Source organism: Lolium rigidum, chromosome 5 (genome assembly GCF_022539505.1).
Source record: "Lolium rigidum isolate FL_2022 chromosome 5, APGP_CSIRO_Lrig_0.1, whole genome shotgun sequence".
Lineage (NCBI taxonomy): Eukaryota > Viridiplantae > Streptophyta > Magnoliopsida > Poales > Poaceae > Lolium > Lolium rigidum.
This window is the reverse complement of record NC_061512.1, coordinates 252,109,976-252,122,189: the sequence shown is the minus strand read 5'-3', so window position 1 is coordinate 252,122,189 and position 12,214 is coordinate 252,109,976.

Sequence of the window (12,214 nt, the reverse complement as noted above, 5' to 3'; positions counted from 1 at the left end):
GCAATAAAACGAGTAAACAAGCAGCGATAGCGATATTTAGGAACAAGGCCTAGGGATTACACTTTCACTAGTGGACACTCTCAACATTGATCACATAACGAGAATAGATAAATGCATACTCTACACTCTTGTTGGATGATGAACGCATTGCGTAGGATTACACGAACCCTCAATGCCGGAGTTAACAAGCTCCACAATTTGTTCATATTTAAGTAACCTTATAGTGTAAGATAGATCAAAAGACTAAACCAAGTACTAACATAGCATGCACACTGTCACCTTCATGCATATGTAGGAGGCATAGATCACATCAATACTATCATAGCAATAATTAACTTCATAATCTACAGGAGATCATGATCATAGCATAAACCAAGTACTAACACGGTGCACACACTTGTCACCTTTACGCACGTGCGGGAGGAATAGAACTACTTTAATAACTTTGCTAGAGTAGCACATAGATAAATTGTGATACAAACTCATATGAATCTCAATCATGTAAAGCAGCTCATGAGATTATTGTATTGAGGTACATAGGAGAGAGATGAACCACATAGCTACCGGTACAGCCCTGAGCCTCGATGGAGAACTACTCCCTCCTCATGGGAGCAGCAGCGGTGATGAAGATGGCGGTGGAGATGGCAGCGGTGTCGATGGAGAAGCCTTTCGGGGCACTTCCCCGCTCCGGCGGCGTGCCGGAACGAGACTCCTGTCCCCCGGATCTTGGCCTCGCGATGGCGGCGGCTCCGGAAGGTTTACGTGGTTTTCGTCGAACGCCTCGGGGTTTTCGATCCAGGGGCTTTATATAGGCGAAGAGGCGGCGCAGGAGGGTCGAAGGGCGACGACACCATAGGGCGGCGCGGCCGGGGCCTGGGCCGCGCCGGCCTATGGTCCGGGGCCCGGTGCCCCCTCCGGTCCTTCTCGTGTGTCTGGATGCTTCCGGGCAAAATAGGAACATGGGCGTTGATTTCGTCCGATTCAGAGAATATTTCGTTACTAGGATTTACGAAACCAAAAACAGCAGAAAACAGAGAGCTGGCACTTCGGCATCTTGTTAATAGGTTAGTTCCAGAAAATGCACGAATATGACATAAAGTGTGCATAAAACATGTAGATAACATCAATAATGTGGCATGGAACATAAGAATTTATCGATACATCGGAGACGTATCATCGAGCGAGGATGACAATAATGTCTTCACACCGAGGAGCCTAGCCAGGAGCGATGCATTTTTCAAGTGGAGGAGTGTTGCACCATCTAGCGTTGACTCCGACAATGAGTTCACACTGAGGATCAAGGCTAGGAGTGATGCTTTCTCGAAGGGGAAGAGTAATGCACCCGCTAGCGATGACTCTGTCGACGACTGCATACCGAGCAGGTGATACATCCCAAATTTTCCAAGCACTTTGCTCAATGAATTACTTCGGAATCTCACCATACTTGGATAAAAAATATTGAATCTGATGTTGTTTTTAGCGAAGTCTTCTTTTTATCAAGTTTTCACACGAAATAAAATCGGGAAAAAATACCACGAAGGTTTTTCACCAAAAGAGGGAACCTGGAGCTTTGGATCATGAGAGAGGAGCCACGAGGCCCCACCAAGGCCAGGTGGCGCACCCTACTTCTTTGGGCGCGCCACCCAGGCCCGTTGGGCCCTCGGTCGCCGTCTCACCTCCGCCCTTCGCGAGGTGCCTTATATACCCTAAAAACCTACCACCTAGAAGCAGAGCGCCGCCAATACCACGATCTTCGTTTCGGGGGTCAGATTGATCCTTCTCTCCATTCGGAGAGAGGGATTTTGAGGGCTTCTTCATCACCACCGCCACCGACATCATCACCAACCATCATGGACTCACTCTCCATCACCATGGGTGAGTAGTTCTTTGTAGGATTAAGAGGTGGATGGATTTTGGATGAGCTTGATCATGTAATCCTCCTTATGTATCGAGATTTTAGGTGTTCGTCTTGAAGATATTTATGTATGAGTGTTGGTACACCGTTGTTATGTATAACGCTTGTTACTAGGGCCCGAGTGACATGATTTCAGTACAGAACCTATATTGATTTATCATATATATAAGGTTGGTATTTATCTGCAAGGTGTATTACTTGTTATTATGTTGACCATGCGAATCCCCAAGGTGATAGATAGGAAAAAACAAGGGGAATATGTGATAATTCGAGGATTATGTGTGTTCATGAATCTTAATGCTTTGTTCCGGTCTATTCGAAAGGGTATACCTTAATTGCTTGTAGTTCCAAGTTGGCCCCGGTAAAATGGGCAAGTAGGACAAAAGATGTTATGGAAATGCTCTTAGTTAGTACGCATAACTATATTTGGATCGCACACCTGCACACAGCTGGATTATAGATGAATGCCATGTTAGCTAGATTACATTACATGATCAATATCATCCATATATTACCCCATTGCTGCCTCATGCCTACGCCTTTTAGCCACTGAAAGTTTCAGATTACTTCTTCCGGTGAAAACTGGAAATTTGCCACTTTATTTACTATTTGCTTTTAATACTATAAATCAACAGTTATAAAATCACCACTTGCTTTGTGAGTAATAAGGAACCTGCTAAGAAGGTTACCATGCCCTCCACTACAAGGAAAGGTACAGATTTTCCTTCTAGACCAGATTTTTCGCCTGAAGCTGCTACTCCTTCTGCTACTAAAAAGAAAGCTCTTGTTCATACTAGTTTACCATTATCTATTATGTCAACTAGTAATGAAAAAGACTTATTGGATGTTGATAAGGATAAAGAAGGTACGCCTGACTTATCTAAGTCTATGTATGTTGAACATATGGAATCTAATTTTGAAGATGACGGCCTTTTTAATGAAAATGATAAATCTTTAAGTTGATATTATCTTTACTAAACCCTTTATGAATGCCAAACCAGATTATTTGGATGAATTTGAAGCTAGCTTGAGTTCATGCTTAGAAGATTTGTTTCCTCATGCTTGAAAAACTGAAGCACCTATGATATACATTAAAGATAAAAAGTATGAATTTAATGTTGAGCTTGAGAAAATAGAGAGAGGTAAAGCTATTAAATTTAATGGTAGTGAGGATGAACTTCCTTGGGAACATTTAATAAATCTCTCTGAGCTAGCAAATGTGTTTGGAAATACTGAGATCCAAAAGCGTATTACTTCTTGAAATTGTTTTTTTTCTCCTTGGGGGTGAAGCAAACGCTTGGTATAATTATTTAGCACCTAAGTATATTACTAGTAAGGAAGCATGCATCTATTTGTTTTGTAATAAATATTTTCCTGCTATTAAAATACATGCTATGTTTGAAGTAATTATTCACTTCACTCAATGTAAAGAAGAAGGTATTATGCAAGCTTGGGGGAGATTTAGTGCCCTCGAGAGGAAGTGTCCAGCTCATGGTTTAAAAGCTAACCAATTAATTTATATATATTTTATAATGGCTTAACCAAAATATTTAGATCTTATCGAGACAGTATTGCGGGTAACATTTTCATGGAAATGATTGTGGAAGAAGCTAAGGAATTACTGAATACCATCAGGCAGAATCACGATTATTAGCATATTAGATATTATATATGGAAGAGGTATTCATAAATTATCTAATGAATTTATGAAAGAATATTTAAAGTCTCTCAAGGAGAAGGGCATTAAAACTTCTAAGTTGAAGAAATTCTCTGAAGAGGGTTATAAATTTTCTACCGATGATGTTTTCCTATTCAAGTACATGCTATAAACTCTGGTAAAGGTAATAAAGAGGTATCATATCCTACTGAAGTTTCTTTTGTTAATGGTTCTACTTATGATAAAGGGAGTTTTGATTATTATATTAGAAGGGATATATTGGAAAATTCTCACAATATAGAAATTATTCATAAAAATCTGAGTTCATGTGTAGATTCTCTTAAAATGACTGTCAAACATTATCATATGATGCATAATCAAGTTGAGAAAATAATTTCTCTTCAAAATAAATTATATGATATGTTTCTTGATGAGAAAAGACAGGTTTGTGGAGTTAATACAAGAGGAGGTTCAAGTACTCAGGACCCTGATTATCCTAAAGGATATCCAAAGAGAAAAGAATGAGAAGCTCGCAAGAAGAAATCTTTTGTAGGAGAATCCCCCAGTGAAAGTAAATAAAATGAGAACTCTGAAGATCAAGATAATAATATATCTATTTTTGATGCTAAAACTGAAGATGAGAATAATGAATAAGATGTGGAAATGTCTCAACGACATGAAGAACCACCTGAAGATGCTGCTGAGATAAAGAATCTGAGCCTACAATAAATGAAGATCTTGAATTCTCCAAGGATAAAATTAAGAAGAAGAAGGTCACCTCTACCAAAAGGTAAAGAGAGGGATCAATGAAAGATTTCAGAAGTTCATAGAACTATACTGTATCCCCAAGAGGTAACTACAACTCTAGACAATGAAAGATTTGAGAAGTTTATTGAATTAATAAAGAGTTTATATTTGCAAATTCCTCTTGTTGATGCTATTAAAATTCCTCAATATTCAAAATATATGAAAGACTTTATTAACAATAAGAGGAAAATACCTAATGAAGCTATTACTGATATGCTTGCTGATTATTCTTTTAAGGGGAAGTTACTAGGAAAGCATTAAGATCGAGGTACTCCCACTATTCCTTGCATTATTAAGAATACCTATGTGAAATATGATTTATGTGATTTAGGAGCAGGGGTAAGTGTCATGCCATTCTCTTTTTATAAGAAGATTAACTTAAATAAATTAGTTCCTACTGAGGTTTCACTACAAATGGCTGATAAATCCACTCCTATTCCTATTGGTGTATGTGAAGATGTTCCTATTATGATTGCTAATATGCAAATCCCTACAAACCTTTGTGATATTAGAAATGCCGGAAGATGATAATTTATCTATTATTCTTGCTAGATCTTTTCTAAATACTGCAGGGGCTGTTATAAATTGCATTGAAAGCAAGGTTACCTTCCAAAAGGAGCATACTATACATTTTCCGAAGAAGAATTCTATTGAACTACCCAAAAAAGTGTCAATGTTATTGAGCCCAAGTTTTTAAATTTTTTAAGGTTTGAAGTACCTATTCCTCCCACAAAACAAAAGTACAAAATATTAATGGTTGGAACAATTCCAATCCATTATAGGTACCCTTAAATTTCCTTTGTTATTACTTTTGAATCATGGTTTCTATCTTTGTTATAGTAATAATGAGACTTGACCAACCTTCTTCTTAACATGATAATGATAATATTATGATTGCTAGTAATTTATTATTGCATTAGTATTAAACTTTCTTTCAAGTTTTTCCATTTATCATTTTATTCCTTTAATTAATTCCTACCAGTTTTTAACAATTTTTGAGTTCTGAAAAAAATTTCACATAAATTTTTCTCCAAAAATTACCAAAAAATGCACAGGTCAATTTTCTGCACAGAGGATTCACTAGGAAAAAGGACGAGGCAAAATAGCAAACAAGGGAGGAAAGAGCAGGGGTGGAGCGCCCTACTTCTTTGGGCACGCCACCTATCCTCTTTGGCCCCACAGAGGGAGTTAGGTGAGGGGTTAAGTCCCACGTGCTTCCCCTCGACTCAAAACCTGACCAGGTATTTTTCGAAATTATTTCCTTTGCCCCACTACTGCTCCATATTCGATCTATCAATTTGGGAGCCATTTGCAAATTCCTTTGGAGGAATTACTCGCCGGTATGTGACTCCCCACCCATCCAATTTGAGGATGTTGTTCTTGGTATCATATATTATGCTTGAGAAATCCTAAGTTTTGCAAGTTTTAAGGTGAAATAATTGGTAGTTTTGCTTCGTAAAGACTCTATGAGTATTCTTGAGTTGATATAACTTGCTACATCTAAGTTTTTAGTGATTTTTGATTGAAGTGTTGTAGGTCAAGAAGAAATGCAAGTGTGTCTATAAATATGGATGATGAGCATCAATTCGAGATACTATGCTCTATTAAGTGGAAGATCTAGATGTGCATGCCACTAGGTGGCCAGACCCCAAGATGCTCAAGTCCATGCATATAGAGGAATTTTTTGCTTTCTTCCTAGAGCATACATATCTGGAAGGATTTACAAGCCGTCTAAATAAGACGTATGCTGAAATAACCCACGAGTTCCTTGCTACATTCAGATTTGCACATACCAAGGAAATGACAGGTTATCAAACAAATGGATCATCGAGCAAGAATAACATGAGTGGAGTTGGCTCCCGCAACTCCACAGGACGATGCATGGCCCGAGGAGGCCCATGAGCCTCCTCATTAGGAGGAGTTGGAGGAGGTACCTGTGCCACCACGAGTGGAGTGGTACGAGCCAACACCACCTCATCATGAGTGGTACGAGCCTGCGCTGCCTCAGCATGATTGGCACGAGGCAGCACCGGTTTAGCAGGAGTGGTATGCACCGCCAGCACCAGATGCCTGGGGGTTCGCCCCTGCCGCACCCGACTACCAGCCTGGGGAAGAAACTTCTTCCCAGGGAGGAAATGAAGGTGCTTCTTAATAGTGGGGTGCAGCCAGGTCCCTACTACCACGATGGATCGCACGGTTGGGCTCCTGGCCTCGACTATCCCGGCTACTAGCTTCACCCCAAGCTTTGGAGAGTATGTGTCTTTCACCTTTTCTCCATTGTATGATATCATGTTAGTTTTATTTCAGTGTTGTTACATTATATTGTAGTTTTTTTAGTTCACCATTTGAAAAACCATAAAATATTTCCACTTTCTAAATTTTGCATTTTGTTTTCTTTCAAACAAAAACCTCAAAAACCGAAAAAGATTTTTACTTTCTAGTTTTTCACGTTTTGCTTTCTTTTCAAAAAAAAACTCAAAAACCAAAAAAATAAAGATTTCTTTTGTTTATTTTGGTTGCTTGTTTGACCTTTGTTTTGTTTACAACTTCAAAACTTCAAAAACACAAAAAGATTTTCGTTTTACTTCGAAAGAGAATAATGAGTTACAGATTTATGCATGCTACTCTTCACCGTTTGATTTTTAATTCCTAGCCTGTAACTCTGATTGGGCTGAAATTTTCACAGGCATTTACAACTTTTCATCCCCTACTTTCAAAAGAATTGGCAAAAATTCCTGGGATATTTAAGTGGGGCTAAAAATAGTTGCACCGCTGCTAGAATTTATTGACATAATTTGTTTTTCATCACTTAAAATGGCTAGTTGAATTTTCTATTCATCCAAAATGAATGCTATACTCCTATATGGATCCCATCCACATTATACACCTTATTGACATCATATTTTTTAAGGTTGCTACTGTAAGAATGAGATGGTTTGAGTGAACCAAGTTCAAATCTCTTAATTCTATGTTTGAACTTGTTGTGCGGTTCCAATTTGGAGAGGAAGAACAATGATGGTGAAACTGTATGTGAGGATCGATAAATAGGTATGAAGCCGTTTCTATATTCATGTATTGAATTTAACGATAGCCAATACTTGTGCATAGTTTCATCAATACTTGGGAAAGTGATATTAGATATCTACTATTTTTGTGTTCTACTCTCTATTTATGATGCAAGTGAGATATTATTGAGGAATAATATTTATACTGAAGGAGATATTCCCTAGAGGCAATAATAAAGTGGTTATTATTTATATCTTTATGTTTATGATAAATGTTTATATGTCATGCTATAATTGTATTAACCGAAACATTAGTACATGTGTGATATGTAAACAACAAAGAGTCCCTAGTATGCCTCTTAACTAGCTTGTTGATTAATGGATGATTAGTTTCATAATCATGAACATTGGATATTATTAATAACAAGGTTATATCATTGTATGAATGACGTAATGGACACACCCAATTAAGCGTAGCATAAGATCTCGTCATTAAGTTATTTGCTATAAGCTTTCGATACATAGTTACCTAGTCCTTATGACCATGAAATCATGTAAATCACTTATACCGGAAAGGTACTTTGATTACACCAAACGCCACTGCGTAAATGGGTGGTTATAAAGGTGGGATTAAGTATCCGGAAAGTATGAGTTGATGCATATGGATCAACAGTGGGGTTTGTCCATCCCGATGACGGATAGATATACTCTAGGCCCTCTCGGTGGAATGTCGTCTAATATCTTGCAAGCATATGAAAGAGTTCATAAGAGACCACATACCACGGTACGAGTAAAGAGTACTTGTCAAGAGATGAGGTTGAACAAGGTATAGAGTGATACCGATGATCAAACCTCGGACAAGTAAAATATCGCGTGACAAAGGGAATTGGTATCGTATGTGAATGGTTCATTCGATCACTAAAGTCATCGTTGAATATGTGGGAGCCATTATGGATCTCCGGATCCCGCTATTGGTTATTGGTCGGAGTGAGTACTCAACCATGTCCACATAGTTCACGAACCGTAGGGTGACACACTTAAAGTTGGATGTTGAAATGGTAGAACTTGAATATGGAATGGAGTTCGAATATTTGTTCGGAGTCCCGGATGAGATCCCGGACATCACGAGGAGTTCCGGAATGGTCCGGAGAATAAGATTCATATAGGATGTCATTTTATGTGATTTAAAATGATTCGGAAGGTTCTATGGAAGGTTCTAGAAGGTTCTAGAAAAGTCCGGAAGAAACCACCAAGGAAGGCGGAGTCCCGGTGGGACTCCACGTCCCATGGCCGGCCAACCCTAAGGGGAGGAGTCCCAAGTGGACTCCCAAAGGGGGCCGGCCACCCCCTCCCAAGGAAGGTGGAACTCCCACCTCTAGTGGGAGTCCTAGCTTGGGTAGGTTTCATGAGTTATGGAAGGTTTTGGTTTGGGGTCTTATTCGAAGACTTGTAGACCAACTCTTGGGTGTTCCACCTATATAATGAGGGCCAAGGGGAGGGGGCCGGCCACCCCAAGCACCACAAGGTGGCCGCACCACTAGATGGCCGGCGCCCCCTCTCCCCAAACCCTAGCCGCCCCACTACTCCTTCTTCCCCGCACGCTTAGCGAAGCTCCGCCGGGATTCTCCACTGCCACCGACACCACGCCGTCGTGCTGTCGGATTCAAGAGGAGCTACTACTTCCGCTGCCCGCTGGAACGGGGAGGTGGACGTCGTCTTCATCAACAACCGAACGTGTGACCGAGTACGGAGGTGCTGCCCGTTCGTGGCGCCGGAGGGATCGTGATCATGATCTTTTACGCGTTTTTGCAAGCGGCAAGTGAACGTCTACCGCAGCAACAAGAGCCTCATCTTGTAGGCTTTGGAATCTCTTCAAGGGTGAGACTCGATAATCCCCTCGTTGCTACCGTCTTCTAGATTGCATCTTGGCTTGGATTGAGTGTTCGCGGTAGGAAATTTTTTGTTTTCTATGCAACGTTATCCTACAGTGGTATCAGAGCCATGTCTATGCGTAGATGGTTGCACGAGTAGAACACAATGGTTTTATGGGCATTGATGCTCTTGTTATCTTTAGTTTGAGTACTTTGCATCTTTGTGGCATAGTGGGATGAAGCGGCTCGGACTAACTTTACATGACCGCGTTCATGAGACTTGTTCCTCGTTCGACATGCAACTTGTATTGCATAAGAGGCTTTGCGGGTGTCTGTCTCTCCTACTATAGTGAAGATTCAATTTACTCTTCTATTGACAACATTAGTATCAACGTTGTGGTTCATGTTCGTAGGTAGATTAGATCTCTATCGAAAACCCTAAACCACGTAAAATATGCAAACCAAATAAGAGACGTCTAACTTGTTTTTGCAGGGTTTGGTGATGTGATATGGCCATAATGTGATGATGAATATGTATGAGATGATCATTATTGTATTGTGGCAACCGGCAGGAGCCTTATGGTTGTCTTTAAATTTCATGTTGAGTAGTATTTCAAAGTAGTTGTAATAGTTGCTACATGGAGGACAATCATGAAGACGGCGCCATTGACCTTGACGCTACGCCGACGATGATGGAGATCATGCCCGAAGATGATGGAGATCATGTCCGTGCTTTGGAGATGAAGATCAAAGGCGCAAAGACAAAAGGGCCATATCATATCACATATGAACTGCATGTGATGTTAATCCTTTTATGCATCTTATTTTGCTTAGATCGCGACGGTAGCATTATAAGATGATCCCTCACTAAAATCTCAAGATAATGAAGTGTTCATCCTTAGTAGCACCGTTGCCAAGACTTGTCGTTTCGAAGCATCTCGTGATGATCGGGTGTGATAGAATCAACAAGTGCATACAACGGGTGCAAGACAGTTTTGCACATGCGGATACTAAGGTGGCCTTGACGAGCCTAGCATGTACAGACATGGTCTCGGAACACGTGATACCGAAAGGTAGAGCATGAATCATATGGTTGATATGATGAACACTTTGAGTGTTCGCCATTGAAATCACACCTTGTATCGTGATGATCGGACTTAGGTGCGGTGGATTTGGTTCGTGTGATCACTAAGACAATGCGAGGGATATTGTTTTGAGTGGGAGTTCACCTAGATTTTTAATTATGTTGAATTAAAATTTGAACTCAATTTGTCATAAACTTAGTCTAAACTTTTGCAAATATATGTTGTAGAGATGGCGTCCCCAATCAATTTTAACCAGTTCCTAGAGAAAGAAAAACTTAAGAGCAACGGTAGCAACTTCACCGACCGGTTCCGTCATGTGAGGATCTTCCTCTCCGGCGGAAATCTGCAATATGTGCTTGATGCACCGCTAGGTGACCCTCCTGCTAAACTGAAACCGATGAAGTAAAAGCTGTTTACGAGACTCGAAAAACTCGGTACTCTCAAGTTCAGTGTGCCATCCTGTGCAGTCTGGAATCCGATCTTCAAAAACGTTTTGAGCACCACGATCCTCATGAGTTGATGAAAGAGCTGAATGCTATTTTTGAGACTCATGCGGCCGTGGAGTGCTATGAAGCATCGAAACATTTCTTCAGCTGTATGATGGAAGAAGGCAGCTCCGTTAGTGAGCACATGCTCGCCATGACCGGGCATGCGAAGAAACTCAGTGACTTGGGAATAGTGATTCCTAACAGACTGGGGATTAATCGTGTCCTTCAATCACTGCCACCAAGTCACAAGAACTTTGTGATGAACTACAATATTCAGGACATGAACAAGGAGTTACCTAAACTCTTTGGCATGCTAAAAGCTGCTGAGATTGAGATCAAGAAAGAGCACCAAGTGTTGATGGTCAACAAGACCACCAGTTTCAAGAAACAGGGCAAGTCTAAGGGAAAATTCAAGAAGGGTGGCAAGAAAGCTGCCACGCCTCCTATGAAACCTAAGAACGGCCCTAAGCCCGATGCTGAGTGCTATTACTGCAAGGAGAAGGGACACTGGAAGCGTAATTGCTCCAAGTATCTGGATGATCTGAAGAGCGGCCTTGTCAAGAAGAAGAAAGAAGGTATATATGATATAAATGTTATAGATGTTTATCTCACTGGTTCTCGTTCTAGTACCTGGGTATTTGATACTGGTTCGGTTGCTCATATTTGTAACTCGAAACAGGAACTAAAGAATAAACGAAGACTACTGAAAGATGAAGTGACGATGCGCGTTGGAAACGGATCCAAAGTCGATGTGATCGTTGTCGGCACACTTCCTCTACATCTACCTTCGGGATTAGTTTTAAGCCTAAATAATTGTTATTTTGTACCCGCGTTGAGCATGAACATTATATCCGGATCTTGTTTAATGCAAGACGGTTATTCATTCAAGTCTGAGAATAATGGTTGTTCTATTTTTATGAATAATATCTTTTATGGTCGAGCACCTGAAAAGAATGGCTTATTTCTGTTAGATCTCGATAGTAGTGATACGCACATACATAACATTGATGCTAAGCGAATTAAATTGAATGATAATTCTACTTATATGTGGCACTGTCGTCTTGGTCATATTGGAGTGAAACGCATGAAGAAACTCCATACCGATGGATTACTTGAATCACTTGACTTTGAGTCACTTGATAGATGCGAAGCATGTCTAATGGGTAAAATGACTAAGACTCCATTTTCTGGTATGATGGAGCGAGCTACTGACTTATTGGAAATCATACATACTGATGTGTGCGGACCAATGAGTGTAGCATCGCGCAGTGGTTATCGTTATTCTCTAACTTTCACAGATGATCTGAGTAGATATGGGTATATCTATTTCATGAAACATAAATCCAAAACTTTCGAGAAGTTTAAGGAATTCCAAAGTGAAGTAGA